General features: G+C 38.9%; 1 protein-coding gene and 1 non-coding gene across 6 annotated transcripts in view; both read left to right on the top strand.

Moving 5' to 3' along the window:
- Xrcc4 (X-ray repair cross complementing 4) overlaps positions 1-17,583 on the top strand; it is a 212,661-nt gene that overhangs the window by 144,148 nt on the left and 50,930 nt on the right. The gene's annotated exons all lie outside the window — the stretch shown is intronic.
- On the top strand, positions 10,242-10,344 carry LOC125414144 (U6 spliceosomal RNA). The gene has a single exon (XR_007236165.1). It is a non-coding gene; the product is annotated as a U6 spliceosomal RNA (small nuclear RNA).

Here is a 17,583-nt window from a genome sequence, read left to right as displayed (position 1 = left end):
AATTTTACCTAAGTAGATAAAATATTTTCTTTGGTTTATTTACCAGACTATTCAGTTGTAAAATATAAAGTTTGTTTAGTGCTTATCTAGCATGCCCAAAGCTTAGGGTTCAGTCCTAAGCACTTTGGTTAACGATATACCCTGTAGTAGGAAATGGAAGCTAGAGAGTACAAATTCAAGGTCTACCTCTTTGTTGGCTACATAGTGAGCACATTGTCTGTCTGGCCTAAATGACATACTAGCTCAAAGATGGGGGGAAAGAGGAAAAGAACATTAGTTTTAACCCATTTGGAATTTAAATATTTGGGTCAGTCCCTTGGAAGATTATATCCTCTGTGTCTCCCATGGTGATCTCATAGCCTCAGTTGCTGGAATTTATTATGTGGTGGCCACCAACTGTCCACTGACATTGCTGTGCAAAGTATTCCCCTTCCTTTATTCCATATAACTTCGTCTGTATGACAGAATGCAGAGCGGTAATTAACCTAAATATGAAGACCTTCAGAATGTATAAGAAACACCACAGAGGGTTCAGCTTGAAGAATCATCATTTGTTCTAGAAGCTGAAGGGAAAAGAGGAGTCAAACAATGAAGTCGGGGGGATATAACAGTACTCAACCCCGACATAGGCTGGAAGAACATGTCAGAGGTGTCGCATGCGATAGCAGAGAGCGAGGCAGATGGTCTAAGATCCTGGTGGCTGCTGCTCTGAGGACAGTCCTTGTTGGCCATATAGCCTTGTTAGGAACTCCTGCCTTTCCTCCAATATATGAGCATCCACAATATTATAAAGCAATTCTCCCATTTTTTTTCTGCCTGTTGACACTGTTTCATATCTCTTGTTAAGTTATATCAAATTATTTCTTCCTGCTCACTTCCATAACATTGAGACCTAGCATCTTGGTACATGGCAAGGCCCCCCTAGTTCTTCTCTATTGTCCCTTTTGCGCCTTTCTTCAGTCCCTTCTCTATTCCTTTGTGACTGGGAGGACATGCAGAAAGACATTCCAGGTACCCAAAAGTGCCACAGTAGGCTGCCCCTCTGGTAGGGAACCTTTATGTTCTTCCTGTTCTGGGCTTCAGTCTCTCCAGACTTAACTCTTGGACCTGCTGCAGTCTTCTGAATCATGAAAGGGTCCCTCATGCAGGGGTCCCTCCTCCCACACCACTTCTATTTTCTAGGAACCTGCTCCTCTTGGTACAGACCCAGGCACCCCTAGTTTTCCCATGTGGCCCCCTTTCTGCATCTCCTTCTAGTTCAGTTCCATCCTTTTACCCTTTACTGGATGGTAAGTCCCCATTTCTGAAGTCATAACTTACTTATGTCATCCAAAATGGGAAATTGAGCTGTTGACCAACTAAAGACTTCATTCTTACTTCCCCTTTATGGTTTTAGAAGGGAGTTTGCATTGCATACAGAGAAGAAAATTAATCATTAATTTCTCCAAGCTACAATCCCAGTAACAAACTGCAATGACCTACCCATATGTAAGCTATGCTATTGCAAGAGAGTCACAAATATCATGGTTGTAGCCAGCCATTTTAAATATGGGTGTAAGGCCCACTCCTTGAAGTGGAACTCATACCTGAGACTGTTTAAATGGACAAGAACCTGAGACTAGATAGGTCATGGAACCTTGTGAAAAAAACCTACTACTATTATTCCACTAAAGGAGCATAGCAACAAAATGACTCCTAGTGACACATTACTATACCAATAAATCAGCACACCTCTCAGCCCTCACCAGAGAAGGTTCTTCTTCTTTTTTTTATTTATTAAAAATTTCCACCTCCTCCCCGCCTCCTTTATCCCTCCCCCTCCCTCGCTAGTCCTAAGAGCAGTCAGGGTTCCCTGCCCCGCGGAAAGTCCAAGGTCCTCCCTGCTCCATCCAGGTCTATAAAGGTGAACATCCAAACAAACCAGGCTCCCACAAAGTCACTCCATGCAGTAGAATCAAAACCCAGTGCCATTGTCCTTGGCTTCTCAGTCAGCCCTCATTGACAGCCACATGCAGAGGGTCCAGTTTGATCACATGCTCCATCACTCCCAGTCCAGCTGGCCTTGGTGAGCTCCCATTAGATCAGTCCCATCGTCTCAGTGGGTGGACACACCCCTCGTGGTCCTGACTTCCTTGCTCATGTTCTCCCTCCTTCTATTCCTCATCTGGACCTTGGGAGCTCAGTCCAGTGCTCCAGTGTTGGTCTCTATCTCTATCTCCATCAATCACCAGATGAAGGTTCTATGGTGATATGCAAAATATTCATCAGTGTGGCTATGGGACAAGGCCAGTTCAGGCACCCTCTCCTCTGTTGCCCAGGGAACAATCTGGGGACCTCTCCTTGGACCTGGGAACCCCTCTAGAGTCAAGTCTCTTGCAAACCCTAAAATGGCTCCCTTATTTGAGATATTTACTTCCGTGCTCCCCGTGGGGGGAATGGATGTATGGGGAGCTGGGTAGAGAGAAGGGAGAAGGGGAGAATTCGGGGGAGCTTGGGGGAATGGGATGGGTGGGATGGAGAAGGTTCTTCTTGCAGCAGATGGAATTAACACAGAGACCCAAAGCTGACTAAATGCAAAGAGTGGGAGACTTTAGAGTACCGAGTTCTAAATGGGATGTCTTTATCAAACCCTTCTCTCAAGGCTCAGGGATCTGTACAGACGATTCAGAAGTGTGTAAGATGGGATAGATAAGGCCAAGGAAACAGTGTCTTGCAGACACATCGGAATGATACAAAGTGAACTCAGACACTGACAGCAGGCGCAGGACCTGCGCATGTTCACACCATGCAGAAACTAAGCACTGAGGCCAGGAAGCTGACAGAGGCCCTGCTCTAAGAGCTGTGTGCAGTTGACACCTTCTGAGAACTTGGACAACACAAAACAGACGCCTTTAGTTTTGCTCTTTGTTCTGTTTTAGTAGTTTTGTCTCGTTAGATTTTATTTTAGTTTGTTTGTTTTTATTTTTGTTTTATGTTTTTTAGTTTTTTGTTGTTTGAAAGAGAAAGAACATTAAGTTTGATGAGTAGGGAAGTTGAGAGGACCTTTAGATTTGGGTGGGGGAGAATGGAGGAAAACTGTGTTTTAAAAATTAAATTAAAATCTTTTAAAAACATCAAATTATCAGACTTGGAAGAAAATTCTGGTATGTGTGTCACTATTACATATTTGTGTCCTAATCATTTATGTCTCAAGTTATTGTCCTTTTCTCTCTGGTCTGTTTTGTTGTAAACTTCTTACAGTGTGTGATCTTGAATTTGCAATGATGTAGCTTTCAATTTTTAAAACACGGTAAAGTAAAAATTGAAAACATATCAAAGGTTACTAGATGCTTACATGAATGAATAAGAGCTTACTTTAGCATGAATTAGCAGTCCAGAAGTGTAGATTTATACTGTCATGTTGTTTCTTTCTAGTGAATATAAATGCTTTTTCTCAGGAATATTTTTAGATTACTAATGACTTACTGCTTCTAGTATTATTCTGAATGGTTAAATCTGCTGTTTGTTGATACGTATTTATTCAGAAATAAGTGTGACTAACACAAACAGCGTGGTTGTGCTTCAGGAGCATCATCCCTCGCTGTCATTCAGCCTTAGCACTCAGTTACTATTCAAGGTAACCATGTGCTGTGCAGCCCTGGCTCTCTGCTTTTGCAACCCACGAAGTTGCAATTGTAGACTTGTGAGCCTTTTCACTCCTGTATGTTCATCAAAATGAGTCACCGGCAAAGTCTACAGAAGCTGTGAAAATACTGTTGAATATGTATGCTTCGATAATGCCACCAACTACAATACTGAGAGCATACAAGAGCATTATAAAATTACTTTCTATGAAATTTTAATGGTAAAATAGGTAAATGAAATATCATTGTATTCTAGCTTATTTGGCTTCCATCTTTCAAGTTTTTTTACTTTTAATTTTTAAAAATTCACTTATTTTATGAGTGTTTTGCTGAATGCATTATCTACATGTATATGCCCAGTGCCCATGGAAGTCAAAAGAGTGCTTTGGATCCTCTGAACTGGAGGGTCAGATGGTTGTGAGCACCATGAGGTCTGAGAACTGAAACCAAGTCCTCTGTACTAGCAACAAGTACTGAACTTTTGCTCCAGCCACTCATGTTTGTTTATTTATTCATTTATTTTGGGTTTTTGAGGCAGGGTTTTTCTGTTTTGCCCTGGCTATTCTGGAACTAGCTCTTGTAGACCAGGCTGGCCGCAAACTCATGGATATCCACCTGCCTCTGTCTCCTGAGTGCTGGGATTAAAAACGTGTGCCGCCACTGCCCAGCTTCATCTTAAAATCTTAATGAACCCTTCCTCTATTATAAAGCAGAATATCTAAGAAAGAAATTTTTCCACACAAATTATTTTTAAATTAAGAACTATTTTTATTTCTTCCAAATGCAAATATATACAACTCTGTTAATAGAAGTAAGTAGAAATCTTTCCATAGCAATCTATTGTCATGTCCTGAAGTCAATTCTGGCTCATTTTACTTAGATTTTTTTTTAAGAAACTGATGAGTATGTTCATTACTAAACTGGGGCAATTTCCATGTCTTATTTTGATCCTCAGCCAAATAACAAAACCAGAAAATCAATACTGTAAATGGTATGATTAATGCTTTCTCAGGCGTTTCTCCACTTTTACTATGTAGAAATTCTGCTTTTCCGCTTTCAATTGCTTTGCTTTTCACCCCCTCACAAAGCTGTTTTATCTAAAGAGATTAGGATTACATATAAACAAAGACTGGGTTATTCATTCATAAAGATTTATAAATGAAAACTTCTTTCTTTCAAAGTAGTGTTTCTGATAAAAGTGGAGAGGACTCTGAGAGCAGAACCACATCGAATTGCTACCATACTACTGTTATTGACAACCAGGAAGGTAAATCACACATGGAAATATGCAAATTCCATAAGCACTTGTCAAAATGTAACTAAGAGTCTCTCTGGCCAAGCAAAGCCTAATAGATATGGACCAAGTGCTCCATGTGAGAGGTGCAGGGATGAAGGGCAAGCATTTCCTGGAATTTGGTGATAGTGATGTTAGTACATATGCATATGCCACCATTCATGTTAGAGACAAGAGTGAAAGTTTGTACTCCAGCTAGGCTTCTCCCTCCAGTTATGGTAGGAGACGATGTGAGTCACCCATTGACCCTTTATACTCCATCTTTATAACCCAGACATTTACAGAGAACATTTTCTGAGACACTCCACAGTAGATCATTTATTTGACTATGAATTTACAAATGTTCTTTAGCACAGTATTATCAAGCATTTCTTCTCTATTACACTCTACAAAATGGAGACAGGAGGGACATAGGAACAACACAAGGAATAGTATTCTCTTTAGTACTCATTTGGGATATAGACTCTAATTTTTTTAATGCCAGTGATTTTATAATATGAAGAAATTTTAAACATATTTATAATGTTAAAAATGAAAATGGATTTCTAAAGAACACTCTAGCATGCCTGTAGAATCTCCTCATTTTCTCTGTACAACTTAGGAAGGTGTTTGCTTACCACATTGATGGCCTTTGTTGGGAGTAATAAGATCATCTTCTGCGTGACAGGACACATGTGAAAACAGTCAGAATCACCTCATCTGCAGTTGTAGGACAAATCACTAAGGCACCAAGCAAAGTATAAACAAACTCTTGCATATCCTTTAGAAACTTCTAGAGACTGTATTTGTTTCTACAGGCTACGAATAAAGTATGTGTAGGTTCCTATATTTCAAGCAGAATCTCTTGGGAATGATTTAGTTTTTTTGTGTGGTAGATGTTTTCTAAAAATGTTCAAACATGCTTTCCAAAATAATAAAAAAATATTAAAACTTTACAGATGTTGCTTCTCAAAGGAGTTTGAGCTATGTGTTTTGAATTGTCCTCATTTAAGTGTTCCGTGTGCATAATGAACGGTAAATGGTTACACTCTGAAGTAAGACTGTGTTTGGGTCTTACCGCAGACCATGTTTCCAGTGTGTGCCAGGCTAATTGGTCAGCAAGCTTTGGGGAATACTTCTGTTTCTGCCTCCCATATCTCTGCAGGCACTCTTGGATTATAGACACAGCTTCCACATCTGGATATACATGTATTCTAGGCATCTCCGCTCAGGTTGGCTCAGTTGTGTAACAAGCTCTTCATCCACTGATCCATCAGTGTTAGACTTAGCTTTTAAAACTTAATGGTCTAGTTAGGAAAAATATACAGGAGAAAGTTAATATCAATCCATCTGGTTCTAGCAAAATGGGCCTCTTTTTTTTTTTTCTTTTTTAAGACAGGTTTTCTTTCTAACAACCCTGCCTGTTCTGGAACTCTCTCTGTAGACTAGGCTGGCCTCGAACTCATAGAGATGCATTTGCCTCTGCCTCCTGAGTGCTGGGATTAAAGGCGTGTGACTCCACCCTCCAAAACAAAATGAGCTTCATTTTTACTTGTTTTGTCATTATAGAAGTTATACACAGTCATTCCAAAATACCCAGGAAATACAGACAGCAAGGATGAGAGCTGAGTCGCTCGCATTCTGTTCCACGTGGCAGTGAGCAGCAGGGACACTGCAGCAGCCGCTCTCCATCTTCTGTGCTCTCCTCATCTGTATCTGGATTGCAAAACTAGGCTCGCGGCATGTATGATAGAACCTATTCCTAAATAGAAGGACGTGTAAAATTTTCACTTCAGTAGATTGTTTCAACTAAATTTGACATCCCACTCTATAAATATTTTATTTCTCTCACCAATCTTCTATTGCAATGTATGGTTTTTTGCATTTTGGGGGAAAACTTTGTAATTCTTTTAATATACTATGTAGTATAATTTTTATAAATTGGTTATTTTCTTAGGTATTGTCCCAAAAGTAGAATTATTACAACATCAGGGAAATAAACATGTTAGTGTTGTGTTATATTTTCAGAATTCCTTCAAAGACTCTTAACTCTTTAGACTTCATGAGTAGTGTTTACTCGGTGCTTTTCATAATCTGCTCACTTGGGTTATAGGCAAATCATTTCAATAGACAGATAGTATCTCATTATTAAAACCTTTTGTGTTTCAATATTAAAGAGCTTTATATGTATACATACTTGTGCATGTGTGTGTATGTTTGTGCATGTGTGAACGCATGTGCATACATGTGTGTGTGTGTATACTATGAAATTGTGTTCACGTTTTACCCAGGCTGTGTGTCTATGTGTGTGTGTGCTGTACAAGTGTCCATGTGTTACCCAGACTGTGTGTGCGTGTATGTGTGTGCGCACGTGTATCTGTGCACATGCGTGTGTGTGTGTGCGTATTGTGAAAGTGTCTGCATGTTTTACCTAGGCTGTATGTGTGTGTGCGCACGTGTATTTGTGCACAGGCGTGTGTGTAGGGGGGTGTGTATTGTGACAGTGTCTCCATGTTTTACCCAGGCTGTGTGTATATGCTGTGAAAATACTTTCATGTTTACCCAGGCTGTATGTGTGTGTGTGCACGCACACCTGTGTGTGTTTGTGTGTGTGTATGTACTGTAAAACTGTCCCCATGTGATACCCAGGCTGTGAAAGTCTCCACCAGACTGTGGGTGTGGGTGTGTGCACGCTCGTGTATATGTATACTATGAAAGTGTCCCCATGTGTAACCCAGGCTGGCTTTGATCTTCCTGAGTCAGTTTCTCCGTGTTTCAGGTATGTTACCCCATTTTCTTTTCTTATCCAGATTCTTATCAGAATTTTGTCATGTACCTCTTCTTAACTTCAGCCCTTTTCAGTAAACAATATTTGTTTCCTACTGCTTTAGTGCTCCTAATATCCTAAATATTAATCTTGTCTTTCCAGATTACCATCTAAATTTTAGTTTTTGTAAATGTTGTGAAAGTTATTAAAATTATAATTTTCATGTTTTCATGTCTGCGTACTAATAAACCATATATAGAGAGAGATAAATGATTCATATGTGTGTTACATTATTATCTGTGTATATTTCATCAATCAAAAAGCTCAGAGCTAAATAAGTTATACTAGTGGCTCTTTAAGTAATTTTCTAGTTCTATGTTTTAGGATAGATTCATCTTATTCCAAGGACCATATTTTTAGCTACTATTATGTTTAGATGGATTTGGGTGGGTGGGGGCCAACTCACAAAAAATGACACGGAGACTTATTAATAATGAAAGCTCAGCCTTAGCTTAGGCTTTTACCTGACTAGTTTTTATAACTTAAATTAACCCATATTTTTTAATTGAAGTGGCTCAGCTACCTTTACTCTGTATTGCCCATCCTATTTCTTCTGCACCTCGCAGGCAACTCCCCCGTCTTCCTCCCTGTGCTCTCTCTGTCTGGCAGACCCACTTATACCTCCTGCCAAGCTATTAGCTGATTAGCTTTTTGTTAAACCAATCACAATGACGCATCTTCACACAGTATAAAAGAATGTTCCAAAAGAGTTATATGATCACATTAATTTTGATTCAATTCCTGTGTGCCAAGTATTATGTTAGGCATATTAATTGAGAATATTTAATGTATTTTTTCATTGCAACTCTGTTCATTGAGGCTTCATTGTCATACATATTTGTAAAGTAACTGAATAGAGTTGAACTTCAGTAAAGTTCAGTTGTTTGTTTCAAACCACTATATTAACACAGTGGAACATAACTGCAAGCCGTGTGAGTTCAGTGATTGGGTTAGTAACAGCTACGTGACTTTAGCACGGTTGAGGATAGAAAGTCCTAGCACTTCACTTTTCAGAACACTATCTTCCCAGGTCTGTTGGCTACATCATGTGTATCTTTTCCTTGAAAGGCAAGCGTAATTTTGAAATGCTTAGACCAAGAAAAATTCCTTTTTTTATACTCCTTGTGGAAATGAGAATTGTCTATGTTTCTTTTAATTCAGCAAATATTTTCCTTCTCTTTTAAGTATAATGTTAGATTAAATCAACATGTTTTAATGTTTCAAAATAAAGGATATATTTTAAAAATTGATAACATTTGTTCTACATATGCACACATATTAATTATGTAACAACAGAGAAAGAGTTGCATTATGACAATTCCAAATGTTTCACATACTTCTGTGTTTATATTTGATTCCTAAATTTGCTAATAATATATGGATTTTTGAAGTTGAAACTAAAACTATTTGAAATATTTGCATATATATTTATATAGAGAATGTCATACAAAGATATCTAATTCTTGTAGTTTGGCATGTCTGAATTTAAACTTCTTTACTGTCAAATTAGAAAAATACTGTTGAGTTATTGCTATATATTTCCTTAGGTCATCAAAACAAACTTCTTTATTATACAACTTTAATTTTATCATAATGTTTATGTTACTGGAAAAAGTAAACACTGTGGTGGTTTTAAAACAAGGTAGTTTTTATTAGCTTTCCCGTGTGTTGATCTAGCTGTTGAGATTATGGCTCTCACTTTCCCTGCTGCATGTTTTGATTAGTGGCCCCTGGCCTTGTTCCAGAGTACACTGCCTATGGCCAGGTCACTTCAGGGATGATTTAGTAATTGTGCCTGCAACTCCAAAAGTAAGATTTCTCCTATTTATTATCCTGCATTTGCCAGTACATCAGGAATTATAATTTAAAGTTTGCCTGGAGGATTTTTTTAAACATTTTAAGTGTTTAAGAAGGACAGAATATTCATTTATTTTAAATTGTATGCAGTATTAACCACAGTCTTCTGGCCTTTGAAAGCATGCCTTTGAAATTATCAATGTGTTTTAATTTCTATTTTAATGAAACCTGAAGATAATATACTTCAATAGATCATCAAGGGTATTTTAAAATATACTATCTAATGTTTCTAACTCCTTCTGGGAATAGCCCCTCTTATAACCCCCCCATGTTAATGCATGAGTTCAAATTGAAAAGCACTGGTAGATTTGGGTGTATTTTAAAATAAATTTAGCAGGGATCTTTGTTCATCTTTCTGTGTATATGTTTCTATCGTTTGAACAGCGTATATACCTTCATCTCTAAGCAGTATATTGGCTGGAGAAAACTAGTGATTTGCAGTGATGGGTAGAAGATACAGTAGTAGGAATCCAGGAAGAATTTAAATAGAAGGTATATAATTGTGAATGTGATTTTGAATGAACAGAAACTGAGAGATACTTCATATTGTCTCCATACAACCTGAGACAGATGAAGTATCATCTGTTTTGGAAAGTAGTTTGGTAGACATGTTCTTTCCATAAGCAAATTATCTTTGTTCATTTAGAAAACCCCCTAAAAGTGCTCAGTTTAGCAGCGTACTACTAAAATTGTAATGATAAGAAAGATTTTCATGGTCCCTCTACAAGGATGACATGCAAATTCATGTAGCTATCTCTATTTCTACACAAGGAATAAAAAAATCACAGAAGAATTAACCAAAAAAAGGGGGAAACCCCACCATAGCAAGAAAGTAACAGGAATGAATAGACTCTGTTCAAGAATAGCATCATTATTAATGATCTCCCTCCCAAATAAAAAGACCCAGACTAATTAGTTAGATGGAAAACAGGATCTGGTTTTCAAATGCATCAGAAAATTAGGAAACAATCTACCTCAAGACCCAGCAATACCACTTTTGGGTATATATCCAAAGTATGCTCAATTATACCACAAGCACATGTACTCAACTATATTCATAGCAACATTATTTGTCATAGCTAGAACCAGGAAACAACCTAAATGCCCGTTGACTGAAAAATGGATAAGGAAAAGGTGGTACATTTCTTTACACAGTGGAGTACCACACAGTGCACAAAACAATAATGATATCTTGCAATTTGCGGGGAAATGGATTGATCTAGAAAACATCATATTGAGTGAGGTAACCCAGACCCAGAAAGATAAATATTGTATGTACGACTTATAAGTGGCTTTTAGACATAAAAAAATAAAACCCAGCTGACTATTCACAATCCCAGAGAACCTAGACGACAATGAGGACCATAAGAGAAACATGCATGGATCTAATCTACATGGGAATTAGAAAAAGACAAGATCTCCTGGAATAAATTGTGAGTATGGGGATCATAGGAGAGGGTAGAAGGGAAAGGGAAAGGAAAAGAGGGGAGCAGAGAAAAATATATAGCTCAATTAAAAACAATTTAAAACACACACACACACACACACACACACACACACACACACACTTCATCAGCCAGGACAAACATCCCCACGGGGTAAAAGAATGGAAAAAGGCAGTCCAAGGGAATGAAACCAAGAAGGAAAGATGTGGAACTATTATACTATCTGACAAATAGACTTCAAACCAAAAGTAATCAGAAGAGATAGGAAAGGACAGGACAATCTCAGTTCTAAAATATCAACCAAATCCAGCTGAACTGGGACTGAATGAGCATGGGATCAAGCTGGACCCTCTGAATGTGGCTGACAAGTGGGGCAGACTGAGAAGCCAATGATGGCTCTAGGGTTTGTCTCTACTGCATGTACTGGCTTTTTGGGATCCTAGTCTATTTGGATGCATACCTTCCTAAGCCTGGATGAAGAGGGGAGGGCCTTGAACTTCTCACAGGGCAGGTTATCCTGCCCTCTCTTAGGACTGGAGGGGGAGGGGGAAAGGGAGAGGAGGAGCAGGAAGGAAGTGGGAGGAGGGGAGTTTATAAAGTAATTTAAAAAAAGAAAAAAATCAACCAAGAATATTTTACAATTCTAAACATTTATACACCTATCAGAAGGTCAACCAATTTATAAATGTCGCTAAAACAGTGGTAGTAGGTGACTTCAGTATCCAACTCTTACTGCCGGACAGGTCATCTATATAAAAACTAAACAGAGAAATGCTAGAGCTAAATAATTTCCACAAATCAAATACCTCTAACAGACATCTACAGAACACTTCATCCTGACACTAATTTATTTATTTTTTCTTTGGCATCCTATGACATAGCCTACAATTTTAGCATTATAGGGCACCAGGATATATCCCTACTCTATGTACTGGCTTTCTGGGAACCTCTTCTCTTTGGATGGATACCTTGCTCGGCATAAAAATAGTAAGGAAGGCCTTGGACCTTTTTCACAGAAATGTGCCTTACTTACCCTCTCTGAGGATTGGATAGGGGGTAGGGTGGAAGAGTGTGTGGAGGAAATAGGAAGAGAGGAGGGAGTGGGAACTTCGATTGGTACTTTTTAAAAATCTAATAAATTATTTTTAAAAAAAGAGCTACTTCTTCTATGGTAAATGGTAATTTACAGAGAGTGAGAGACATTGTAACACTAAACCCTAAGTCAAACCCTCCTCTCATGACTCAGAGATCTACGTTGAAGAGAAGTCTTTTAGAAAGATTGTAGGAGACAGTGGTGACAGATGACTCCAGAGAAACCCCATCCTCCTGATAGATCCACATGTGAACCTGTGGAGACTGTGACAGCACATCTAAGACCTGCACAGTTTAAGCCAGACTAAACTTCAGCAAGGATGAGTGCAGTGGGAACAAAGTTCCACTGTAGAATAGTGACATGGGATTTCCCTCTGTATGCTGTGATTAATATGAATAAAGAAACTGCTGTGGACCTATAGCAAGGCAGAACTTAGGTAGGCTGGGAAAGCTAAACTGAATGCTGGGAGATAGAAGTGTGGAGTCAGAGAGAAGCCATGGAGCCACTGTTGGAGACAGAAGTGCTAAAACTTCGCTGGTAGGCCACGACCTTGTGGTTATGCACAGATTAATGGAGATGGGTTAAACTAATATATAGGAGTTAGCCAATAAGAAACTAGAATTACTCACGATCTCCCTCCCTCTGTTTCTCATTTGGACCTATGGAGTTAAGTCCAGTGTTCCAATATGTGTCTCTGTCTCTATCTCCATCCATCGCCATATGAAGGTTCTTTGGTGACATGCAAAATATTCGTCAGTATGGTTATGGGCCAAGGCCAGTTCAGGCACCCTCTCCTCTGCTGCCCAGAGTACAATCTGGGGACCTCTCCTTGGGCCTGGGAACCCCTCCAGAATCAAGTCTCTTGCAAACCCTAAAATGGCTCCCTTAGTTGAGATATAAACTTCCCTGCTCCCATAACCATCCTTCCTCCCTCCCCCTCTCCCATTCCCCCAAGCCATCCCCAATCCTCCCCCTTTCCCCTCTCCCTAACCATCTCCCCTTACTTGCACCCCCCACCCCCTGTGCACCCAAGTTTGCCTGGCAATCTTGCCTACTTCTAATATCCAGGAAGATAACTATATGATTTTCTTCAGGTTCATCTTCTTATTTAGCTTCTCTAGGATCACAAATTATAGACTCAAAGACCTTTAACTATGGCGCTAGAATCCACTTATGAGTGAGTACATACCATATTCCTCTTTTTGGGTCTGGGTTACCTCACTCAGTAAAGCGTTTTCTATGTCCATCCATTTGCATGCAAAATTCAAGATGTCATTGTTTTTTACCGCTGAGTAAAACTCTAATGTGTATATGTTCCACACCTTTTTTAACCACTCTTCTATTCATCCGATGATGGATGGAGATAGAGACGGAGACCCACATTGGAGCACTGGAAGTCAGGACCGCGAAGGGTGCATTCACCCACTGATACAAGGGGACTGATCGAATGAGAGCTCACCAAGGCCAGCTGGACTGGGACTGAACGAGCATGTGATCAAACCGCATTCTCTGAATGTGGCTGACATGGGGGCTGACTGAGCCCCCAAGGTCCAAATGAAGACTGAGAAGCCATTGACAATGGCACTGGGTCTTGTTCCGTCTGCATGGACTGGCTTTTTGGGATCCTGGCCTGTTTGGATGCTCACCTTCCTGGACCTGGAGGGAGAGGGGAGGAACTTGGATTTCCCACAGGGCAATGGTGAGGGAGGGTATTGGGAGGAGGGGAAGAAGTGGAAAGAGTGTTTTCGGATACTTGAATAAACAAGTCTAACGAAAAAACAACAACAACAACAACAAAAAAAAAAGAAGCTAGAATTAATGAGCCAAGCAGTGATTTGATTAATGAAGTTTCTGTGTGATTATTTTGGGGTTAAGCGGCCAGGAACCAACAAGCACGCACCTCCTCCAACACACCATTTTTTAGATAGATCCACATGTGAACCCATGGAGCCTGACAGCACATCTAAGACCTGCACAGTTTAAATCAGACCAAACTTCAGCAAGCATGAGGGCAGTGGGAACAAAGTTCCATTGTAGAATAGGATGATTTAAAAATTGTAATGTCCAGAAGGAGTATACCTCAAAGTGACTCTGACTACATGCTCAAGACTTACATAACGTCAGATCTGCCTAGCATGGAAGGAGAAAGTGCTCATGAGTTGCCACCATTAGGTGAGAGGTGGTTGGCAATTGATGGCTGCAAATGGAGTGAGAGCCATTTTTCTTCAGGAATGCATTTCCAGATAAGCTTTTCATACCAGTTGGTAGTCCTGAATCCATGTCCATACAGAAAGAACTAAGTGGACTCAGACAGTTTAAAAACACATGAATTTGTGCAGGACAGGGAGATACTCAAGAGGAGTTGGAAAGAAGGGGTGGAATTGATCAAAACAATTATCTATCCAGTAAAAAATAATCAGTCCTTGAAACAGATACAAAAGACACACACACACATGCACACACACACACACACACACACATATATATGTATATCTGTATGTATGTATGTGCACATAAATATGTATATGACTGCAATTGCTATTTAAAAGAAACCCTTCATTTAAAGTAGGGCAAAGTTGGATATGTGGAAAGGTTTGGGATTGGAACAGCAAGTGGAAATTGATGTAATTTTATTATAATCTCTAAAATAAAAAGAAATAGAAAATCTAAAATAAATGAAGAAAGACAAGCTACTGGGAGCTGTCAGGGACCAATTACTGCAAAATGAAATGAGAATTAGAATACATGGAATATTAGGAATATTTCAAAAATTTTTATCTAAAAGACATGAGGCAAGTAAAGAGGATTATAGGCAGATGGGAGGGTTCTGCCTACATGTCAGTATGCCTCTAAGAAAATATCATCATGGTTTTCTTAATGAACAAGTCAAGTAAAATGTATGCCCTTGACTAAGTAGTTTTGCTTTCCTTGCTTTTTTTTTAACCCTTGTAAAAAATGATGGCCTTACCCAGTTAAAGTTATCTGATTAACTTCATAGGTAAAGAAATATCAACTAGATATAGGGACTTCGAGTATAGATTTCAAACCCCAGTTTTCTAGATCTCTTTGTTAGCTTTATCACTAAACACAAGTAAGATTTGAGTATCACACCTGATTTTTCCTATATGTAGCAGAGTGTGTCTGTGGGAGGGAATGCTATATGCATCTTCATCTGGGGTAGACATGAAGAAAATGTTGGATATGCTGTTCTATAACTCACCCTATCTCTATTGCATTGAGACAGGATCTCTCACTGAACCTGAACATAGCCTAGCTACCAGCAAGTCCCAGTCATTTCTGCCCCACAACGTTGGGGTTACACATACATGTGGCAGGCCACACTGAGCTTTTCCAAGTGTCCTGGGGCTTAGATCTCAGATCCTTATACATTCACAGCAAGTTTTCTTACCAACTGAGTCATCTCTTCAATCTTTACTTGATGGTTTTCCTCAACCAAAGAATGGATAAGGAAAATGTGGTATATTTACACAATGGAGTACTACACAGCAGAAAAAAATGACATCTTTAATTTTGCAGGAAAATGGTTTTAAAAACCATAAATAAGAAAGGAACTCCTGACTTGATTTGTAGAAATTATAAAGTAATGCAGGTAATTCTTTAGCACACTTCCTAGAACATGATTGATACTCAGTATTATTTATCATCATTAATGTGTTTTTATTTTTGAGACTATTTTAATTACAAAATTTCTTCCTTCCTTCTTCCCTCCAAACAGTCTCATATACCTCATCTCTGCTCTCCTTCAAATTCATAGCCTCTATTATTCATCAATTTTTACTGTGTGCATATATGTGTTTGTGTGTGTGTGTGTGTTCCTAAATATAACCAATTGAGTCCATACATTTGTTTTGCATATTTTCAGGGCTGACCGACACTGGACAAGCACTTGGTGTGCACTTTCCTGGGGAAGACCACTTCTCCTGCTCCCAGATTCAGCTGTTTGTCTCTATGTTTTTGTGTAGTACTGAGGCCTCCTGGGTTTTCCTCATCCAGTTTGGAGTGTCCATAGGTGTTAGCCTTGTTCAGTTCATCTTTGAGCAGTCATGTTGGTGAGACCTTATTGACATCTGATATTACTAGGAAACAGAATCTCACAGAAAAGTCCCCAATCCTCTGGCTGTTACAATCTGTCTATACGTTCTTATCAATGTTCCCTGAGTAATAGATATGGGAGTTTATTAAAGATATATCCATGTGGATTTAGCTCCACCACTCTGTACATTGATTGGTTGTGGTTTTCTGTAGTGGTCTCTATCTGTTGCAAAGAGAAAATTCTCTGATTGGGGCTGAAGGCTACACTTATCTGTGAGCATAAGGACAAATGTTTATGAATTATTGTTATATTACCCTGGTTTAGTAAATTAATGACTAGATTCTCCTCCAATAACCATGATGTCTCTAGCAGTGAGCTGTTGACTAGGTTTACAGTTCCAAGCATGGTACCCTTAGTGATTGGGTCTTCAGATCAATTATAGAACACTTGGTTACCACCAAGGTATGTGTACCGTTACTGCACCCGGAAAGTTATCTTGCCTTGATGGTCACTGATGTGGTTCATAGGTGTGTTGTATAGGCGGTACTGTTGGTTTCCTCCCTTCTTTGAAATATTGCATGATATCTTAAAAGACAGTCAGCAGGGAGGCGACTTTCAGGTCACGTCCAGCTCAGAGACCTCTGTGCTGTGTTTCTAAAGTTCTTGGTGTCCTTAGCAATAGAAACTTGTTTTCCACCTCTGGGGGTAAGCAAGAATAATAGCAATAGACTGTGTGTTTTGGGAGTCTCTTAGACAGCCCTGACCAAGAACTTAAAAGAGAGTGTCTCATACCTGATATTGGGATGTTTGTTTTGTAACCACAAAACAAAACTCACTCTTGGAGTGAGTGCTATCAGCCCTGATGAAAAAAGTTCGTTAAAACTATTATGAATATATATACACTGAATTAAAAGCATTTTAATTTGCAGAGTTATATGTAATCAAGTTATCATTATTATTTTAGCTTATGATGCTTTCCACAGGTGTTGTCCTCAGTTATGTTACATGTTCTTTCAACTCTTTCATGCCCTATTTTATGTCATCAATATTTAGTGCCTTATTACCAGTATTATTCTATTATAAATAATGGTATTTTTATTAGTGAACCCCTAGAAAAATCCAATATTTGAAATAGGATTCTTTGGAGAAGATAATTTTTCTAATACAAAATTTATTCAGCAAATATTTGAAAACCTGATCCTCATGAATAGAATAGTGAATTAGTTCCTTTTCTTGTTGCTGTTATAAAATGCATGGACATAAACAAGAAAAGAGTTTTATTATGTAGGGTCACAGTTTATGTAGGGTCACAGTTTGAGAGATGCAGTCTTTCACAGAAAAGGCATGGTGGTTTGAGTATCACATTACTTCCTCAGACAGAAAGCAAAAGAGAAATGAATGCTGGTGCTCG

This window comes from Myodes glareolus, chromosome 15 (genome assembly GCF_982192425.1).
Source record: "Myodes glareolus chromosome 15, mMyoGla1.1, whole genome shotgun sequence".
NCBI classification, from domain to species: Eukaryota; Metazoa; Chordata; class Mammalia; order Rodentia; family Cricetidae; genus Myodes; species Myodes glareolus.
This window is presented reverse-complemented; position numbering and strand designations above follow the sequence as displayed.